We start from the raw sequence: 16,133 nt of genomic DNA, 5'->3' as shown, positions 1-16,133 counted from the left end.
TATTGTCTAATATCTCAAAGATTCTCTCAGCCCTCATCAGTCAAAAATGTAGGAATCAATCCTCTTTACCATCAATTCCTGTTAGAAAAAGGTACATTCTTAGGCTTATTGGTGTATGGTTTTGTGTCTTCCTTCTTAACAGCACCTTGCCTTTAAGCCACTCCCCTCCTCTCTATCCCTTGGCCTATAGGTTTGCACTTATTCCATTCCACGTGTAGATGTTTTTGTGGTCTGCTTCTCTCCCCACAATGCTGCCATATCTCTCTACTGAACAACAATACTTTTTTACACCCTCATAGTCTCTGGAAGATCGTTTCTACTTACATCGCTGACATTTTGATGTGTTGCTTCTCTACATTGCAAGAAGTCTTTATAGTAACTAATGGAAATTATTAATTGTGAGTGTAGAGGCAGCAGATCCTGTGGTCGAAGAGATGCATACATTTTCTTCATGCTGTGGTGGCAATGCGCTGGTTCTGAAGCAGATGCTCCGAGCCGAGAGGCTTTGATTCCGTAGATGATGCACTAGGTTTCTCCATGCACGCAAGGGGATACGCCAATCTTTCCACACTGCATCTGTGACAATGCATTGGTTTCAATGCACCGTTTCTTTAAAGCAAAGCGATGGTTCCAACTGCGATGTACCATTTCTGCTTCCTCAACAGGGTCGATGGGCCAGTTCTGCTACACGCAGACTAGAGATGTGTCTATTTTACTGGAGCAAGCAGCTGTGTCCACTTCCAATGGACTAGGCTCGGGAGCAGGTGATGAGACTTTGATATCCATGAGTCTCAAGCAACAGGAGGCAAGCCAACAAGCCTTGGAGATCACTTGGGGTTCAAGGCAGAGTCCTGCTCTCCCTCAGCAGAACCAGAGGGCAACAGGCAGCAGAGCAGCACCGCAGAAAAGTAGTTCTGCAAGAGCAGCGGTCCAGCAGAGTGACAGTCCATGAAGCAGCACAGCAGTTCTTCTAACAGAGATTCTTTACAGGTCCAGAAGTGTCTGATTTGGTGGGATCAGAGAACCAGTACTCATACTCAGTTGTGCCTCTGAAGTGGGGGATAATTTCAAAGAAGGGTCTTTCAAGGGCACAGAAGCCCTTTCTTCCTAGCCCTGGCTCCAGACTTGCTACAGGTGGGGTAATCAACCCTTTATGTGGGGACACAATACTACCTATTCAGGTATAATAGTCAGCTCCTTCCATCCTGCCCAAGGTGAGCCATCAGGATGCAGATGGGCACTCACACACCTAACTTTCCTTTGTGTGTGGCTGTCTAGAGGGAATGCACAACGTCAAGCTGTCACCCACCCCACATGGGTATTGATGAATGGCTGCAGGCACTCAGAGCTTTAGAGCAGAGCAATGTCCACTTTCTAAAAGTGACTATTAGAAATAGTAATATTAAATCACACTTTACCAGTAAAGAGGATTTATCATTACCATTCGTAAGATATAAAACATGACAGAGCTACTCTTTCCTAGAATTTCAACTTAAAAGTGTAATAAGGAATTCCCAATGGTAACTCATGTGAGGAGTAGGCTTCACAGTAGTGAAAAAGTATTGTAGATGTTTTTCACTACCAGGAGATTCAAAACTTAAAAGTACATGTTCTACCTTTTACTTACACCGCACCCCGCCATTTGGTCTACCTAGGGCCTATCTTATGGATGACTTGTGTGTAATAAAAGGGATTTTTAAGGCTTGACAAAGGGTTTCAAATGCAAAGTTGAAATGGCACACAGAGACTGCAGTAGGAGGCCCGAGACAGGTTTAAAGGATTACTTCTGTGGGTCGCACAATCAGTGCTGCAGGCCCACCAGCAGCATTTAATTTATGGGCCCTCAGCACAGGTAGTTCACTCTACTAGGGACTTGCAGATAAAATAAATATCCCAATTGTGGATATAACAAATGTACCCATGACCTCTGGCCTGGGTCCACTCTCTCCACGGCAGCTCCATTACTCCGGCGCCTCGCCGCACTGCTGAGCCCTCCTCCTGGTCAGGGTTCAAGGCTGCAGTCAGACGCCTGCCTACCCCCGAGCCACGCCTGTCTCTACCTGCTTGGTGCCTGCCTCTAATTTGTAGGGTCTCTGTCCAATCCTCCCGCGCTCAGTAGCCCCTTTTTAGCTTTATTTTATTTTTAATTCCTCTTCGTCCCTGACGCTTTCCCGTCGCTGCTGCCCCTGGGGTCCCTCCCACCTGCACAGCTCCCGCCTCCCAGCCTCTCCCACTGCCCCCTCCCCATCTTAAATGGCTGCCGCTGCGCGGTCGCGCGCAGCGGGCGTGCTGAAGGCAAGCCCGACTGTGCCCGTACCCGACCAGCGCCAGGGACCCTGGATCTCCCACCATCCGCCGCTACAGCACAACCACTCTCCATGCATTCAACCCCAGAAGACCCAGAGACTGACAACAGGCCATGCCAAACACAACCTACGGACAGTGTTCTTGCCTCCGCTGCCGCCAGACCTTCACCACCACCCGACCTCCAACACAGCAGAAACCAACACCGGCGACACCCTAAGATGCATTCTCCTCAACGTGCGCTCCGTGCACAAACACACCATAGAGATCTGAAACCTGCTCGACTGTCTCTCGCCTGACATCGCCTTCCTCACAGAGACCTGGACTAACACCTCATCCGCCCCCGACATCAACACCCCCATCCTGGACGGATACAAGATCCAGAGGAAGGACCGCCCTAACCAGCAGGGAGGGGGCCTCGTTGTTGCTCACAAGAACACCCTCCGGCTCACAACCTCCAGTGAAACCTTCCCCTCCGCCGAACACCTTCACTTCCCGATCCAGCCCAGCCCCAACTCCACACTCCGGGGAACCCTCGTCTACAGACTCCCCGGACCCTGGACTCCCTTCAATGGATACAAAAGGGAAGGGTTTAGCTTAGTACGGTATGTAATGGCGCCTACTCGTGTGTGCTTCTTGGTGTATGTGATATTCAGTCACCCACGGTGCTACAGGCGAAGGGATAACCCTGAACCCCTCTAAACAAGACACAAGGCCCACAAATTATTTGCTACAAATGCCTATGCTCACGTTCTTTAAGTATATTGTAGAAATAGTACTGCATAATCTCAATTCACAAAACATCAGGTAACATTTCTTTATTCACACATCAAATAAGTGAACTAACAGCAGAACACTCCAGGTGTATCGTGTTCTTATGGTTTAATGAGGATCGATTGCCCAGCCAACACGTGTTTCATCAGGGTGTGAACCCACACATTCTTCAGGGCTCTATGGCAAATGCAATGAAATAGTCGATCACTCCGCCGGTTTTACTTCCGTCCCGGCTGGCGTATAAAGGAATAAATCCACAAAGACAATCAAAATTGGAAATATCAAATCAAACGACCCACTTGCTTTCAATATTGCGATAGTTAAATATGGCTTTTAGAAGAAGAAAGTGCTGAGTATGGCTCTGTCCAGGGTCCGTTACGCCCTAGAAGATTCGTGTAACAGCAGCCGAGTGCGCTGCTTACTTTCGTGACCCACAGCGAAAACCATCATAGATCTCATCACACCCCACGCCATCGCCACAATGAACTACATACTCATCGGAGACCTGAACTTCCACCTCGACAACGCCAGTGACCCCAACTCCAGTACCCTTTGCGACAACCTCGCCAACATCGGACTCAAACAACTCGTCTCAACACCGACCCACAGGCAGGCCCGGACTGACTACCGGGCAGTTTGGAATGATGCAGAGCTGGGGGCATATTTCACCGCAGTGGGGGCTGATTTCGTTCATGGAGACCTGCGTGTGCTTCGAAATAATGAAAGCAAAACGAATTTCGTTTAGTACACGCAGGTCCCCATCAATTAAATCAGCCCCCTGGCCAGCAGCATTCCAAACTGCCCGGTAGCCAGTCCGGCCCTGCCCACAGGGCAGGACACACCCTCGACCCCATCTTCGCAGCAGGGAACAGCGTTCACTTCAGCCACACAAAGCAACCTCTGTGGACCGACCACTACTGCGTACATTTCACCATCAACAAACCCATAGCCCCCAAATCAGCCCCACGCCCACCATGAAGGAACTGGAGCAAAGTCACCGACGACCAACTCAACTCCGCCATCACCCGACACAGCCAAACCTCGGCATCCGACGCCAACATCGCAGCCAGAGAACTCCACACCTAGATCTCCAAACGTGTGGACGAGCATGACCCGCTAAGCTACCCAGACAAACAGCGCCCCAGGAAAGCCGCCTGGTTCACCACTGATCTCCAAGAAGCCAGACGCACCTGCAGACGCCTGGAGAAAAACTGGTGAAATACCAATACACCTGAAAACCACACCACCTACAGGGATGCCATAACAGACTACCACAGCCAAATCAGAACCACCAAGAGGACCTTCATCCACACCAAAATCCTCGCCAACTCCACCAACTCCAAGGAACTATTCACTGTCATCCAGGAATTCACCAACCCCCGCAGCAAATCCACTGACATCACCGCGTCCCATGACCTCCGCGACAAGTTTGGAACCTACTTCTACCTCAAGAACAAAAACCGCGACGACAACTTTCATTGACCTGCCACACGCCACCACAGCCTGCCCGCCCCCCCAGACGCACCAGCCAGCCCACCGTCTCCACCTGGACACCGATCACAGCTGAAGACACCACCTCAACCATGAAAAGCATCCACTCAGGAACACACTAATCGCCGGACTACACCACGCCGGCATACAAGGAACAGCCATAGACTGGAACCGATCATTCCTCACCGGCAGAAGCCAAAGCATCGATTGCCGCCATTTCTCTCTGATCCCACTTAAATCGCCTCCGGAGTCCCACAGAGATCATCACTTAGCCCGACCCTCTTCAACATCTACATGGCCCCCCTCGCTGCCATCATCTGACAAAATGGCCTCAACATTGTCGCCTACGTCAACGACGCCCAGCTCATCCTCTCCCTCACCAAAGACCCCGCCACCACCAGACTTAACTTCCAGAAAGGAATGCAGGAGGTCGCAGTCTGGATGACCAACAGCTGCCTTAAGCTCAACGCCGAGAAAACAGAAGTCCTTGTCCTCAGAACCACCCCTTCAGCATGGGACAACACCTGGTGGCCGGCAGCTCTCGTAAGCCCACTGGCCACCTCGGACCACGCCAAAAATCTCAGCATCGTACTCGACTCATCCCTCACCATGAACCGGCAGATCAACGCCGTCACCTCCAGCTGCTTCAACACCCACCATACCTCTGCAAGACCTTCAAATGGATCCCCCCGGAGTCAAGGAAGACAATCACACACACACTCATCACCAGCAGACTGGACTATGGAAACTCTCTCTACGCTGGCAAAAACAAGTCCCTACACTGAAAACTCCAGATGATATAGAACACCGACGCCAGACTTGTCCTCGGCATCCCCCGTCACAAACACATCAGCCAACACCTACTAAGACTCCACTGGCTCCCCGTGGAGAAAAGGGTCACCTTCAGAATCCTCACCCACGCCTACAAATGCCTACACAAAACCCAACCCAAATACCTAAATTACAGAATCAATTTCCACGTACCCAAAAGAAACCTCCGATCTTACAACCTCTCTCTGGCCGAAACCCCACCCATCCGCAGAGCCAGAGCAGGAGGAAGATCCTTCTCTCACATGGCGGCCAAGACCTGGAACGAGCTCCCGGTAGACATCAGACTCGCACCCTCCCTGAACACCTTCAGGAAGTCCCTCAAGACATGGGTCTTTAGCTATCGGACATGCAAACGCCCCCATACCCCCTCAGCGCCTTGAGACCCTCACGGGTGAGTAGGGCGCTTAACAACCCCTGATTGATTGATTGATTGATTGATTGATTGATTGAACCGTGTTTAGGGGAGAAGAAAATGCACTTTATCACTGGTCAGCAGTGGTAAAGTGCTCAGAGTCCAAAGGCCAACAAAAAGAACCAGCAAAAAGAGGATGTAAGCAGCAAATAGTTTGGGTGAAGACCACCCTAAGGCTGTTCGGTTTAACACTCACCTTTGGAGCTCCTCCTTCATCATTCTCCTACTTTTTACCAAAGACGAAAGACCATCGGCCCGATGTAGGTAAATCTAATTTACCACATCTAAAATACCGAATCATACCGATTCGGTATTTAAGAAGTGGTAAATTAGAGGGGGGGAAATGTAGTTAATTCAGAATCGGTAAATACCGAATCGGTAAGATTCGGTATTTACCGATTCTGTAAATACCGAATCGGTATCCCCCATTGATTCCTATGGGCCTTGAAGCCCATAGGAATCAATGTGGAATACCGAATCGGTATTTACCGATTCGGTAAATTCCGATTGTTGCAAGGGTGCAGGGTGTGTCACTTTGATACCCTCTGGCACCCCAATTCCGGACTTGTGTGCCATGTGGCACACAGACATGCCCTAAGAGCATGTCTGTGTGTCACATTGCACAGGTGTGCATGCACAGATGTGCATGCACACCTGTATTCGGTATTTTACCACCCAATAGGATTGGGTGGTAAAATACCGATTCGGTAAGGCATGTGGGACTCAGAAGAGTCCCACCTACATCTCAAAGTTACCGAATCGGTAAAAATACCGATTCGGTATTTTACAGATTCTGTAAATTTACCGATTCGGTAAATTTACCGAATCGGTAAAATAGGGCCCCTACATCAGGAATGACCATTTACCAGTCGGTAACGGCCGAAATCGGCCGTTACCAGTCGGTAAATGGACACCTACATCGGGCCCCATGTTTCCTCTTTTTTCCCTGTTATTATAGTAGGGAATATCTTGCACCCTTTCCTGCTCCTGACATACCTGCAAGGGGTGCGGACACAAGGTGATCACAGAAAACATGCCTTGCCAACATGGTCAAGTTCTTTCAGCCAAATAATATTGAAACATACTTGTACTCTGTGGTTCAGTTATAGAGAGGCCAACCACAAAAGATGGCGGACTCCGGCAGGTACAGTAGGAACAGTTCTGTTCTAAGATTGCTCTATCACACCCTGATACACTTGTGGCAGGTAGATGGATTTATCCAAATACTATAAAGGTCCACCGGAACAGAGTCCTGAGTCTGTCTATCTGCTGTTCTGTTTGTCCTTTGTCAGAGCATAAGGGATTTTTAAAATGGTGTGCTTTCAGCTGTGTGGGTTGTGCTGGACGTTGTCAGCTTTACCTGATGCACCAGTTTTCTGATTTTCAAAGACCTGTGGCTATTGTCTTTGTTATCCTTAACCTCGCCATCAGCTACCTGTATTACTGATTTGTATCAGCTTCTTAAAACACTAACCTGACAGTGGGCACCATTAGATATTTGATGTTCTTTAGAAAGGTTGTGGTAGAAGGTGTCCTTCCTAACAACAGACTTGTTATTAAACCTGGCCTCCTGTTATCCACATGAACTCAATATATCCCATTCACCTACTTTCCTGTTTAATGGTCATCCCAAAGCAGCATATATCACCACCATCAATCTTTCCCTTGTCTGTCCTCTGTTCCTGGGAATGCCTTATGATCAGTGGTCAAAAGCTCCTTGTCACGAGTTTCTGCATACTAACAGCCAGTCTGACAATGAAGACTTTCCAGTCAGAGCACATGTAAAGTTTATGGACAGAACGGATGAGCCTTTTATTTTTGCTGTCTCTTTGTTCGCCTTCCCCAGTACAGTGGACAAGATCAGTTCTTTCATCCCCCTTTGAATACACAAAACTAGATTTTACAATATGTGCTCATCCAGCCGTTGGAGCTAAGTACTAAGGGCCTGAATTAGAGCTTTGTGGATGTGAGAAATCCGCAATACAGCAGTGGATGCGCAGTCCACCTCATTTGCAGTGTAAATGCGCCAGTGCATTCTATACAGGGCAAACTGGTTATCTTCTACTTTTTGCAGATGTTATTCATCTGCCAAACTCTTAACCAAACCCTGTGTCTTAAAATAAGAGTACTAAACTCAAGCTGTTCTAGCACCAACAACAGTACACAACTGGTCAATGCTTGCTTACTGTACACCCATTGCCCAGAGAAAAATGCTATTGAATTATCGTTGCCTAGAATTTAGAAACATAGGCAACTGTTTTTACTGGGCCATGATCCCAGAAGAAGAATTTTGCTTTGCAGGAAAACAAATGGGTGTACAGCAAAAAATGTCAGTGATCGCTATAACAAATGAGGGGGGCCAGCAGCAAGTGGGATATCTCATTTGTTAGCTAGGAGGACAACTTGTGTTAATAGGGATGTCCGGTTTGAATACGGCAACAAATCAAGCAGTTGTCCCAATGTGGTTCTGAAGCCTATGATCTCTTGATTTGGACACGAAGACACAGAACTAATGCTAGCCAGACTATGAAGAATCAGAAAGAAACAGTAGGAAAAAAGAGAGAGCTCAACCCTTCTGGCTCTGGTGTACCTCACTATGCTCAAACTCTAAGATAGAATTACAGGATTAATTTAATCAATATGTTTGACAGTAAAAAGGAGTGGAAGTAACAAATTATTACTATTAACCATAGGCTTTCATCACATATCTGGTTACTGATATCTGGTAAGTCAGGGGAAATCCGGGAACTTGACCCAATCAGAAAGTTTCCAGACTCAGGAGGAATTCAACTGTCTAAGGCTCTTTAACAGAAGTCCATCTCAGAAGATGCCCATTAGAGTACGAAGTAAACAACAAACAGTGCACGTGAGAGGGTACATGTGTGACTGAAGGACAGTGGGAAAGGACCTGCCAACACTATATTGCCAGGCAAGTAGAGTACATCAGTCTTTTATCCCTGCTGCCAGTCTTGACTCTGGAGCTCTCGCTGATTCATCAGTTTTCTCCTCTGTTCAGAAACTGACTGCTGCATTTGTATTGGGATGGAACGTAACGTTGACGTCATACCCTACCTGTCTGCCTTAAGCCACTATGATCATGGCATGATTCCCTGCTTGTCTGCATCCTTCTTTTGTCCCACAATGTATGACCCATTAAGTCCTGAAAAGTGGTATCTGGGACATATGAAAGCATTTAGGAAAACACTGACTCAGTGAACATGCAGGGCTTCTCCCCCAGTTATCATTTTGTGCAGGCTTGTGTGAGACTCCTATGAAGCATAAGGAATGATGCTTTATGTGTTGTACTTTGTAGAAACCATTTATGATCATAGATTATGGTCCTCAAAAAGATCATACCTTCTGCATTAATTGTGGTCAAAGGGATCATTATTGCTAATAGTTAGGAGCACTAGGGTATGACATGAATCTCAATCTGTAAGATCACAATCTATCAAATATTAAAGGGTCATGCTGCTAACAAGGAAAATATTCCAGGTCAAAGGAACTGATAGATGCCTTTATAGCTTCCTAGATGGGCAAGATGTTCACTCATTAAGTTATTTCGTGCACAAACATTTTGAAAATACAAGGCATTTATGTTCAACCAGGATTTCAGGTTTAGTTGAAAACATAGCCTGAAATACAATTGAGGATGGATTTGCAGTTATTACAGGTTTGTATCACTTTAAAATGCAGTTTGAATTACACAGTAATTATTTTCAAATACCTTTCAGTTACATTTGAATTACTTTCAGTACTGGGGGTGGTATGCCTAGATACCACACCTAGGGTTCTTACAATACACGGTAAGTACAGTTTAGTTATCTTTTCTCCATATGAACATCAGTTCAACACTTAGAACATTTTAGGCATGAAATCTCTTAACAGGGCTTCCTATGGGAGAGAAAGTGTTAGCGGTTTCTCAAGTAAGTACACAACCTACCAGTAGGAGTTTTGAGGGTTAGGAGCAAGGTTCCACTAGGTCTAAATGGGCGCTCGAGTTGCACCACCAGCAGCACAGGAACACCCAGGTGCAGAGTGCAAGGGCCCAATGATAGCCAATGGGGCCAAGGGGGCCTTCGGTTAGGGACTGCTGATGAGCAGGCCCCTCGGGTGTGGGAGCAAAGCTCCTGGGATTAAGGTCAGAACTTCAGGGCCAACAACCAGCACAGGAGCTGCTCCACCAGAGGCACTGGGGTGGCCGGGTGCAAGGTGCAAAAAGGACGTCTGGCCTTGTGATTTTTAATGGAGACCATTCGTTCGGTGAAGTTGCTGCAGACTCGAGCAGGGAGACTTCCTGAAGGCGACCACCAGCTGGAGAGGTAAGCTGGGATCTTGGGGATGCTTGGGCAGCAGTGGCTGGGCCACCCAAGGCGGCGGGCGTCTGGTGCAGGGGTGTCCTCTAATATCGGGTTTTCTTGCCAGCTCCCGTCGTGGTCGGGAGTACCTTCAAGTTGAGGCTGCAGGTGTCTTCTTGAGGCTTGGGGGAGGTCGGGGGTCACCGCTCATGGTGTCGGGCCACTAGAACTCGGGCTGTGGGCATCGGGTGCAGAATCGCGGATTCATCTGAATCCGGATTCTGGTCTTGAAGTCTTTGCTTGAGCAAATCCTGTGCACACAGGAGACCGAGTCTGTAAGGGGAGTGCAGGGCAGGTCCTCTGGGCGGCTCCAGTTTCTTCGCTGTAGGCAGGTCGGAGTTGGGACAGGCCGATAGTGCTGGGACCAAAGCAGTAGGTGTCCTATTCTTCCTGGGTCTGCATGGCTCTTCGATCCTTCTTCTTTCTTCCTCGAAATTGCCTTCTGTGTTCAGAGCTTCCCCCTAAATACTGTATTTAGACAGGCGTTTTTAGGGGTTTCAAGGTAGTAGCTAATGGGCTACTGACCTTAGGGTGACTATGCCCTTGGTGTGCTCACCCCAATAATCCTGAATGGGAAGTGCCTGCCATCTGCAAAATGGCTGGCTTTGAAGAGTGGGCTTCACCTCGCCTCCCCCACGGAGGGGTGGAATTGGCAGAGGTGGGGACAGCTTCTGGGCTGTTCTAATTTTTCTCACCTGTCTTCCCGCTGTAAAGGGGGTGAGACAGGAAGGGAGCCAGCTCCTGATAGCAGGAGAGGCTGGGGCTGTTGTTGCAAAGGTGGCAAGGCCTATGAAGCTCCTCTGCCACAGATGGCTCTTCCTGGCCTGGGAGAAGTATGAACATCTCCGCCCAGGAAAGGCTTTTTTTCTGGGCCCAGGGAGCTAAGGCTCCCACCTCAGGGGTCCAGAAACGTGTCTCGTGGTGGCAGGCTGGTGTTTACAAGTCAGGGAACCCACCAGAGTTGTTTTTCAGGGGGCATCTATAAGATGCCCTCTGAGTGCATTGTAGAATAAATCCCACACTGGCATCAGTGTGGGTTTAATATGCTGAGATGTTTGATACCAAACTTCCCAGAAGCCAGTAAAGCCATTATAGTGTTGTGAAGTTCGTAATGTCAAAATCCCACACCATACACTCTTTATGGCTTTACTGCACTTACAATGTTTAAGAATGGACTTAGACACTGCAGGGGTGCAGTGCTCATGCAACTGTACCCTTACCAGGGGTATAGTTTACCCAGCTAGAGGGGTGACTTACCTATACCATAGGCAGTGGGTGGCAGGCATGGCACGCATGTATGTGTGCCATGTTAACTCTTCATTTTTCCCTACACCAAAACATGCAGCCTGCAATGGCAGTGTGTGTGTGTGTTAAGGCACAGGACCTCTAATCGTGGCACAATGTGTGCTGCAGCCCTTAGAGGCCTTCCTTGGCCACCTGGCCACAGTGCCATTGGTACCCATGGTACCTTTTACAAGGGACTTACATGTGGCCAGAGAGGTGCCAATTGTGGGTACAAATGTAGTTTTGGTAAAATTCACAGGCCCTGGGAACCTGATTGGCAGGGACCCAGGGAATGTCACGTCAATGTGCATCAGAAATCTGGCAAAAAATGGGGGTGGGGGGGTTACTGGACAGAAACCCACTTCCCTTTAGTAAATGTTGGTAATGTACAGAGTAGCTTTGGTGACTGTAGAGAAAAGATGAATAATAGAGTGTATGTTTTTATTTGTTCAGCATATAACGCAATAACATGTGGGTGTGAAAGTGAGTTTGTAGAAAGCACAGAAACAATTATTTGGGCGGGGAGTTATCTAGGGGAAAGTCATTAAATCATTGAGAAAAGTAAGTGTATCTTGGAGGGGTCGCCAAGGCTTGTTTGTGTTGGAGTTCAGAGTCTTGTAATCTAATTCCTTGAGAGTTGTTTATGGACCAATGGTAGGCAATGCAAGTTGTCAGAGTTGTTACGTCTTATGGTTTGAGTTGCAAGGAAGGAGGAGGAGTGGAGGAGTGTGGCTCAATGGTTAGAGAGGCAGACCCTGATGCAGAGTTCTGGCCCGGGACCTGGGTTCAATTCCTGCCTCGGCGGGTCTTGGGCTCAATTTCCTCGGACCTGATAATTCTCGCCTCGGTGCCTATTCTAATCATGGGTCCCACTCTGTAACTCTGGGCAATAGCTTGCTTAACCTCCACACCGGCTCCAACAGCGCTAGGATGCCTGGCTTCACCCTGGGGGTGCCCAGGAGTGGATACTTCACAGGGAAAGCCAGGAGGGGTTCCACAGCGGTATGAGTAATAGCGCCAGGAAACCGCTTGGTGTCAGTGCGCTCTACAAATACCTTGACATTTACATTTAAGCTCACCTAAATAGTTCCATAGGTTCATCAAGTGAAAATGACAACAAGAAAAGTTAGAGAAATCTTCTGTGGTCAGACTTTGAAAGTGATGTAGAGTTGATGTTGAATTACTGTGCATTTGCTTTGTGTGACTGTCAAATGTAAGGCTGTTTTTAGATCAGTGATTTTATTTAGGTTAGGTAGTCTTGTAGAGCGCAAAGCTGCCCCAGCAAAGGGGCGTCCCATCGCCAATAGCAACAAAAAGGCAACAGATGGCAGAAAAAAACCTGTAATCACCAATAGAGGGGAGTTTAGAGACCTATTAGAACGCCATGGGGCAGAACAAGAAAGAAAAAAACTTCAGAAGGGGCCTATAGTGAAGGGAAGAGGTGAGTCTTGAAATACTTACAAAAGCCACATAATTATCTCTGCTCTGAATGTGTACAGGGAGTGAGTTCCAAAGTTTAGCTGCCAGTGAGCAGAAGGAATGCCCACCGGCACGTACCCTCCTTACCCAGGGGCTGACCGCCAGGTGGTGGCCCATTGAGCGGAGATGGCGGGCAGGGGTGTAAAGGGAGAGCAAGCTGGCAAGGATGCCAGGGGAGGAAGAATTCAAGATCCTGAAGGTAATGCAAATGGACTTAAACTTCACTCGTCTAGCCACCGGCAGCCAAAGTAGCCGGCTAATAAAACTGGAGGTGGAGCAGAATCTAGGCAAGCCAAGAAGAGTTCTGGCGGCTGCATTTAGAACTCTCTGCAGTCTCAAAAGCTCCGTCTTGTTTGCCCCCAAGTAGAGCGAGCTGGCATAGTCCAGTCTCGACAGAACAGACGCCTGGACAATCATCTCTCTGATGGATGGGTAAAAAAAACAACCGTGGCTTGAGGCCGCGTATAATCCCAAAACACGTCACCACTACCTTCTTGATTTGGGTCTGAAAATTAAGAGCTGAGTCGACCCAAACACATAAGTTTTTCACCACCTGTTTAAGGGCGAGAGCGAGACCCAAGGTAGCAGGCCACCAACGTTCACTCCATGGCTCAATATCTTTCCCTACCAGCACGACCTCAGACTTGCTGGCATTGAGCTGGAGGCAGTTGGCAGTCATCCAATCCGCGACCTCAGCAAGACCGCTCCGAAACTTCGCAGCATCATGCAGACAGTCATCAGAGAGAGCAACTACCAACTGCGTATCATCTGCAAATAATATATATATCTTTTTTTTATAATATACTATTATCAGCCCCCTGCTCTTGACCACTGCAGCTATTGGCTGAACATACAGGTTGAAAAGCGTTGGACTCAGATCTGAGCCTTGCGGAACTCCCTGCTTGATAGTATGAACCTTGGAGGTGAAAGGGGGGGCCGACACCCGGATTGTCCTTTCCGAAAGAAAGGAAGCGAACCAATCAAGTGCAAGGCCCACAATACCAGCCTCTGCCAACCTCAGCAGCAGAATCTGGTGAGAGACCGTATCAAACGCAGCACTGGGGTCCAATAGGATCAGTGCTGAAGTACATCCCTCACCCAGTGCTTCCCCCTCAGATGTTCGGTCACCGCTAAGAGAGAAGACTCTGTGCTGAGGCCTGGACGAAAGCCACACTGGGAGTAGTCAAGTTTATTATTCTCCTCCAGAAAGCCTGATAGGATGCTATTTATATAGGCTTCAGAGATCTTGGAGCCCCATGGCAGAAGAGAAATAGGACGGAAGTTCTCAGGTTTAGATGTATTGATAGTGGGCTTTTTTGATAAAGGAACCACCCTGGTTTGCTTCCAAGTGGTAGGGACAATAGCCCTAGACAGGAACGTGTTGATAACTTGGCCCAGATTCGAAAGGGTCAACATATTCTAGAAACCAAGACCGCAGTACCCAGACCATTGGTAGCGCTTCACAGTTCTTTTCTCTGTGCATTATTTCCTCATAAAACCTCAATAGGAGTCTTGTCATCTTTTAATTCCTCATAAAGACTCACCAGCATTTTCTTGGTATTTTATTTCCTCATAAAGGCACCTGTGCATTATATGATGCATGTTCTTTTCGCAACGTTCCACGGCAAGCTGAGGCTTGATATATATGGAGTTCTGAATTCCCTTACTATAGGGTCCCTCCAGTCCCTGGTCACTATACGTTTCTTTACTCGGGATATCCAAATGTCGAGACTTTGCAAGTTAATCTTAGAGATCTGTAAGGCAAAGATGAGGAGAAATAGGAAGGGAGTTCAGGTCTCCAGCACATATCCCCTGTCCTTGTTCTCAGGAAGAGTCCTCCTTCCATCCTTTCCCCGGTTCCCATATCTTGCCTGTAAGGAAAAGATGACAAGCCCTCAGGAGGAAGTCCAAGTCTTAAGCACATCTGCCCTGAACTCAAACTACAAGACGTATATAGGATTAGAGATAAACCACCACATTTAGCCTAGCGTGGATTTTGAATTGCAGCTGAGAGATAGTGAACCTGTAAGTATTAGCATGGGAAAACAGTAGCCCAAGAGTGTGTATCCAAGCTGCATGTACCCTATAGGAAGAGACAAGTAAGTGGGTATGGGTTATCGGGTCAGCAGGCAATGGGCAAGGGGTGTCCTGTGTGATGGACCTCTTCCTTGAGTGCCAGGTCATTGGGAACCACTTTCCTGCCCAACCATGACAAGTTGCCCTACTTTCAACCGTGTCACTGTTCTTGAACTGGTGCCTCAAGTTTGGAGAATGTTGCCAAGAGGCATAGGAAGCAAATACAATTATTTAGGTATTTGTCAACACATGCTTATTTTATTTTCAAACCGGTTTCAGAATGTCACCACCAAAAATACTTCAAGAGTCAATGAGCTTCTGCTCTGCAGTCTAACTCAACCTCCAGTAAAGACACAATTTTAGTAATTAACCAAGGAAGTCCTGGCAGAGTCCACATGTATACGTTTCCCAGAAATTCGACCTTCACCCATTTGGGAAAGCCCACAGATGCCATAATGCCCTTTGCCGCTATTCGTTTCTTCACCTCCATAAGACCATTCTTTGTGGCTAGAGATTCAGGGCTTAAGCCATGGATGAGCAGGAGCAGACTTTAACTCAGTTTCACTTATTTCTTCTCAAATAAAACTTTCAAATTCTAAATAACCATCATGGTGCCTCCTCCATTGTTGTCGTCTCTATTAGCTTTGAGCTGTAGCTGAAATGCACCACTAACCACGTGCTACACTGACATGTTTTCTTGCCCAAACAAGTCCCCTTTGGGATGCTCTTCACTGGTTATCCAGTTACTAGATTTTAGCATTCAGCATTGTGAAGACCTCAATTGAACGGATTCTAAACAAGGGTTCTACGTGTCAACCAACTGATGCTCCAGGCTCCAAAGTCAGCACTCTCCCTTCTCATGCTCCTTTTCATGCGAAATTCTTTTAAATCTGACCTTAAAGTCCTCTAGACTCCCTTCCACAGCCCTCACTGCATTTTCATTATTTGATTTCTTTTTTTTTCACAACAAATTTTATTGATAGGATTGGGCAAGTAATCAATGTGGCTCCCCACAATCAGGAGAACACCACCAGGCATTTTGGCACAGTTAAATCACAGGATCACACGTCCAATCAAGACATCGAGAGAATACATTGATATGAGAGAAAAAAACAGCTATACCC

At 47.6% G+C, this 16,133-nt stretch overlaps 1 protein-coding gene across 3 annotated transcripts in view; it reads left to right on the top strand.

The window, feature by feature from the left end:
* Positions 1–16,133, top strand: part of PARP4 (poly(ADP-ribose) polymerase family member 4) — a 1,988,214-nt gene that overhangs the window by 857,792 nt on the left and 1,114,289 nt on the right. The gene's annotated exons all lie outside the window — the stretch shown is intronic.

This window comes from Lissotriton vulgaris, chromosome 8 (assembly GCF_964263255.1).
Source record: "Lissotriton vulgaris chromosome 8, aLisVul1.2, whole genome shotgun sequence".
Classification (NCBI taxonomy): Eukaryota; Metazoa; Chordata; class Amphibia; order Caudata; family Salamandridae; genus Lissotriton; species Lissotriton vulgaris.
This window is presented reverse-complemented; position numbering and strand designations above follow the sequence as displayed.